The sequence below is a fragment of the Cavia porcellus genome, unplaced genomic scaffold (genome assembly GCF_034190915.1).
Source record: "Cavia porcellus strain 051 isolate PalLab524CR breed Dunkin Hartley unplaced genomic scaffold, mCavPor4.1 scaffold_1, whole genome shotgun sequence".
Classification (NCBI taxonomy): domain Eukaryota; kingdom Metazoa; phylum Chordata; class Mammalia; order Rodentia; family Caviidae; genus Cavia; species Cavia porcellus.
In genome coordinates this window covers 206251520-206257682 of record NW_026947484.1, presented here as the reverse complement: position 1 = coordinate 206257682, position 6163 = coordinate 206251520, and positions in this window count along the sequence as shown.

The window sequence follows — 6163 nt, the reverse complement described above, 5'->3', positions numbered from 1 at the left end:
TATCAAAGAATACAAAGTGAGACTGAAAACAGCTGTGTTCAATGATCCAAAAACATTAATATAGTCAGCTATTTAACACCCCTAAACACACTTGCTGTTATATCCGTTAGAGCTCTTTTTTTTCCCCTCTCTTTTTTACAACAAAATTTACACATTTTGGATTTTATTACTCCTTAGTTCTTATTACTTTGGGGGGGAGAGAATAAAGTCAAATATGGCAAAACAAAGCTGTCAGTCAAAACCAAGGATAGACATAGCACATGATGTAGAACAGAGTACAAGGTTATCAACAATGGTTATCAACGTTGTCTCTTGTTTCCTTAAAAAGAATTGTCTATCTCATTAGATATTATAAAGTTGGACAAAACAGTAGAGAACAAGACCAATAAAACTTAGGCATTGTAAACATTACAGGACTTCCAAAGGAGACAATAGTCAAACCAGAATGGGCATCTTAGTGAATCTTATTGCCTTCAAAGTAGTTGCCTATACCCTCAAACTTGATACTATCATACAGAATGGAACAGAGTCTAATAGGTCAAAACAAGATCGTGGGAGTATTACAGGACTTCAAAACAAGTTAATAGGAAATCAAAAAAAGTTATATTATATATCCTGCTATTTTTTTTTAATTTTTCCCCTTAATTAAAACAAACATAAGAAATAACTAAATAAATCCAGACATGTTCTTAACAATATCCTCTGCCTTCTTTTTTTTAGACTATTCATCCGCTTTCACGCCCACAGGGTGCACTGTGCATTTTGGGTCCCACCATCTTCCTGTTTTTAGATTGGGAGGGGGAGTAATCTGTTATTTACCTAAGTGGTTCTGAACTTTCTCACTCCTGGACTTGATCTCAAGTTGTATCCCTTTATCTACAAAAGCCTGTCTTTCCAACATATCTGCAGGTGCTGTTAGAGTTGCCCCTATTTCTCTCTGGTTCCATGTCATATAGAGCATTGTTTTCTTATATTTGATTTTTGGTTCATAAACTCCTTTTCAGGTTAATTATATTTTCTATATAGAACGTCTCAATGGACCCTACCTCCTGATCTACTCTGCCTGTGTTTCTTTTTTGTTTGTTTGTTTGTTTAGTATACCAAGGTGATCTATATTAGAAATTATGGCCAACCTTCTTTGCCTTATTTCTGTTATTAGTTGTCTGCTTTTCTACTTCATTCCATTTTCTTCCCCATTCATTGAAGTCTCTAGGGCATTGTTTATGAAATCCTGGTACCCTTTTTCTCTTTGTCCAGAATGCCCTTCAGTATTCCCTGTAGGGTTGGATTGGTGGTCACAAATTCCCCCAGTTCCTCTTTGTCATGGAAACATCTTGTTTCTCCATTAATTTGTAGTAAAGTTTTTTCAAGGTACATCAATTTGGGCTGGAGGGTTTTTTTTTTTCTTTTAGGCTTGGAATACTTTGTTCCAAGCTCTTCTTGATTTGATGGTCTGTGTTGAGAAGTCTGCCATGATTTTGATGGGTTTTCCTTTATAGGTGATCTGTTTCTTTTCCCTAACAGCTTTTAGTATTCTTTTCTTATATTGAATTTCTGGGATCGTGATTATTATATGCCTGGGTGTGGCTCTGTTTTGGTTGTAAGTGGTCGGAGATCTGTATGCCTCATACATTTGAACATCATTTCCTTTTGCTATACTTGGGAAGTTTTCCTTACTTATTTCTGTGAATAGCCTTTGTGTTTCCTTTGATTTACCCCTGCTTCTTCATTCACATTCTTTATTCTTAAATTATAGATCCTCTTATCATCTTTTAGCCTTAGTATTGTTATTGCCTGTTTACTTGTTATTTTTAAGAGATGTTTCCTTTCTTGATCACACATTGCGAACCTGTCTTCAAGATTTGATAGTCTATCCTTTGTTTCTTTCCAGAAGTTTTGCCAGCTTTCAATGGAGTTTTTAATTTCATGGTAATCTCTTTGAATTTTGAATCTGCTTCATGTATTCTAGGTTTTCTTTATATTCTTCATCAAATATTTCTCTCCTTTTTTGTGTGTGTTCCTCCATTCCTCCATGTCTTCTTGAGAGGTGCTTAGCATTTATTTTATTGGTCTACTTATATCTTGCTTTACTTGATTAAATATTTCACTTTTGATCTCATCTATGAGGTCTCAAAGATATCTCTTTATGTACACTGATGCCTTGTTTGATATTGCATGTCTGATGCCCTCAGTCTCTTTTGTATTTACCTCTCCTAGATCAGTGTTCTCAGGGTTGGGGGCTGTTGGCTTTTTCTTATTTCTTTCTCTCAACATGTTTTTGCTTCTTCCATACAGATGTATAAAGGTGGTCCTAGCTCCATTCCTTGTTGGTTATGGTTCTTCTGAAGCATCCTGGCTAGGGAGCCTCTGCCCTCTCCAGTTTGCTGTTGGTCATTGAGGTGCAAACAGGGGTGGCATATGCTGGCCCCACCCTTCTGGATCACACCTGCCGGGACCTTCACTGCATTAGTGTGTGCCACAAATATGGAATTGGTTCAGGTTGACTTATTGGGTCCTGGCCAGGGGTATGGACAGGCCAAGATCACACCAATCTGCTCTGGAAGGGAACAGTTGACTGAAGTCACTGCTGTTCCATGTTCCTGCCCATCCTGCCCGATACCAACATATTGTCCAGTTGTTCACCCCTTTCCCAGGGGAGGGTCTTATTCTCAGCACTCACCGTAGGTCAATACAGGTCCCTTGCTGGCTCCATTCTCCATTGGGCTTGCCAAACTCCAATTTCAGTGTGACCACAGCCCCAGTGAATTTCAGCTGCAGGAGTTTGGATGGCTCTGGCGAGTCACAGAGGTGCCAGTTTGGGTAATCCATTGGCAGCACAATGGTCACTAAATTAGTTGCTCCAATGGCAGCCCCAGGACTGTGTGTTCGACCAACTCTTTTCCCTTTAGTTTCTTCTAGGGTCAAGAGGATCCATCTCCCTCTGTCTGGACATCTCCACAATATTTTATTCCAGCATTTGAGATGTCTTTCTAAGGGAGCCTCTGTATTATACTGCTTACCAATCCACCATCCTTAGCTCCTCTGATTTATAGTTTTAACTTTCAAAGCAAGAAATTTTGTTCCTTTGTTTTAGAAAACACAGTCTTCCAAATAGTTCAAGCTGGCCTCAAATTTACAGTGGACCTCCTCTGGTTCCACTTTCTAATAAATATTTTTAAAGAAAACAGTTAATAATACACATGTGTTTGGAATCTAAACTGATTCTATCTTTCCTTTTAAAATCTGTATGTCTGCATATATACTCAGAAATACATGATAATACAGTTTTTAGTTTTTGAGGAACTTTCATATTAGTCCCCATGATGGTTGACTACTTACTTTTCTTTTCTGTAAAATGGGAACAATATAATTCTTGTTTGCTTTATTTACCCCATAAGATTTTAGATAGTCCTAAATAATTAAAGCTTGACTTTCACGCTAAAATCATGAACAAGACAAGGATTTCTGCTATCACCATTCCTATTCAATATAGTGCTGGAAATACTAGCCAGGGCAATCAATCAAGAGAGATAAATAAAAGGAAGAAAGATTGGATAGGAAGAAGGTAAATTATCATTATATGCAGATGACATGATACATGATACTCTGTATAGAAGACTCAAAAACTCCATTAAAGGACAACTAGAATTAATAAATTCAGCAGCATAGCTGGATACAAAGCCAATGCTCAAAAATCAATAGCATTCCTGTATACAATCAAAAACTCACTGAAAGAGAAATTATCCTTTCACAACAGCATCTAAAAAGATGAAATACTTAGGAATCAACCTAACCAAGAATTTAAAAGATTGATATGCTGAAAATTATGATATGCTAAAAAAGGAGTTTGAAGAAGATATTAGAAAATGGAAGGATATTTCTTGCTCTTGGCTAGGAGGAATCAATATTGTGAAAATGGCCATATTCCCAAAACTGTTATAAGATTTAACACAATCCCAATTAAAATACCATTGACATATCTCACAGGTCAAGAGAAAACACTCCTAAAATTCATTGCAAAACAGAAGAAATCTAGAATAGCAAAGACAATTCTGGACAAGAAAAGTAAGGTAGGAAGCATCTCAATTCCTGACTTGAAACTATACTACAAAGCCACAGTGATAAAATCAGCAAGATACTCTCAAAGGAGTAGCCCTGAGAATCAATGGAATGGATTAAAAGATGCAGCACAACTACAAAGACATTCAGCCACCTGATATTTGAAAAAGGGGCTTAACATGTTCACTGTAAGAGGGATAGTCTCTTTAATAAATGCTGCTGGAAAAAATGGCTTTCCACATGTCAAAGACTGAAACTAGACCCATGCCTACCTCCATGCACAAAACTAAAGTCTAAATATTAAAACAAAAACACTAAATCTACCAGAAGACAAGGTAAGTAAAAGTCTTGGAGACATAGGGAAAGGTAGAGAATTCATGAAAAAAATGCAAACTGCATAGGAAATACTTCAAAGTATCAAAACCTGGAATCTCATATTATTGAAAAGTTTTTGCACTTCAAAAGAAATCACCAACTGAATGAAAATCAAACCCACAGAATAGGAAAGAAGTTTAGCCAGAAACCCATCAGACAAAGAACTTATATCCAGAACATATAAAGAACTGAAAAACACAAAGCTGCCCAAAATCAAAGACCTTCTCCAAAAATGGGCACTGAGACGAACACACATTTCTCAAATAAAGATATGCAAATGGAAAATAAGTATATGAAGAAATGTTTACTATCATTGGTCATTCGATAAATGCAAATTAAAATTTCATCTCACTCTGGAAGGAATAGCTGCCAACAAGAAGTCAACTGATAACAAATGTTGGTGAGGCTGCAGGGAAAACGGACCATTGGTCCACTGTGGGTCGGAGTGTAAGCTGGTGTAGCCACTATGGAAATCATTATGGAGATTTCTCAGAAGACTAGGATTAGAAGTTCCATTCAATTCAGCTATTCGCCTCCTGGGTATTTTCCTAGAAAAACTGAAAAGCTCATGTCATAGTGATGTATGTGCACCCATGTACATATCAGCACAATTTGTAATAGCTAAATCTTGGAAACAATCAAAATGTCCATCAAACAGAGTATGAATGAAAAAGATGTGGTACTTTTATACAATGGAATATTATTCAGCTATTAAAAAGGATGGTGTCTTACTTATTTCTTACTCATTGCTGAGACAAAATATCTGAAGCCCAAGTTTTGAAAGGAAAGATTTATTTCTTACAGTTTTTGGAGGTTTCAGTCCACACTTAGTTGACTCCAAGGCAGGCAAGCATGGCTGGGCTGCAGTTCAAGGTGGTTGCAAACAGCAAGCAGGAACCAGCAAAAGAGCAAGCACACCTTCTTCCTGCAATTACATCACATCCTGGCTCCATCCCTATGTGGGTGGAGCACTGACACTATCAATCCAACAATGGTTCTAGACAATGGTTCTAGACAATGAACCATCACAAATGCACAGTGCAAACTCATGAGGCCTGGGGGACACAGACATAAACCATGACAGATGGTCTTGAGGCCTTTATTGGTAAATGGAGGCAAACTTGAGACTATCCTCATAAGTGAGATAAATAATAATCATATTTATAAATATTACATTGTGTCTCTAGTATAAAAAGTAGTAACTGTAGGAGTAATAAAACCCAAAATGTGTAATTGCTACTATAAAAAAGAGAGGAAAAGAAAGTACTCTAAAGAATATAACTGCAGGTGTGTTTAAGTGTGTAAGATTTATAACCATTATTACTAAGTTTTGTTGGATCATTTAACAGAATTGTTTGCAGTCTCACTGAGTGTATACTTTGTGTGCTTTAATTTTGTAACTTGAACAACTATTTCTAAGAGGACAATACGAAATTTATCAACTAGTGATTTCTTTCTGTTTATTTTCTTCAAATTCTATGTTATATTTACTCTTTTTTCTGTTTTGCTTTTTTCTCTTTAAATAAAATTTTTAAAACAGTAATTAAAGCTTGAAAGAATGTTTGTAAATAGGAGGCTTCACTTTAGTAGCTGTCACCCCACTCAGGAAAACCAAGATTGCTAAGCTAATGGATTCAGTGCTTATTACCAATCTTCAGGGAAGATGTGCATGAGAAGGAACTGAAGAAAGCTTAAACAAAAAGAACTCAGTTACAGATCAACAGAAGTC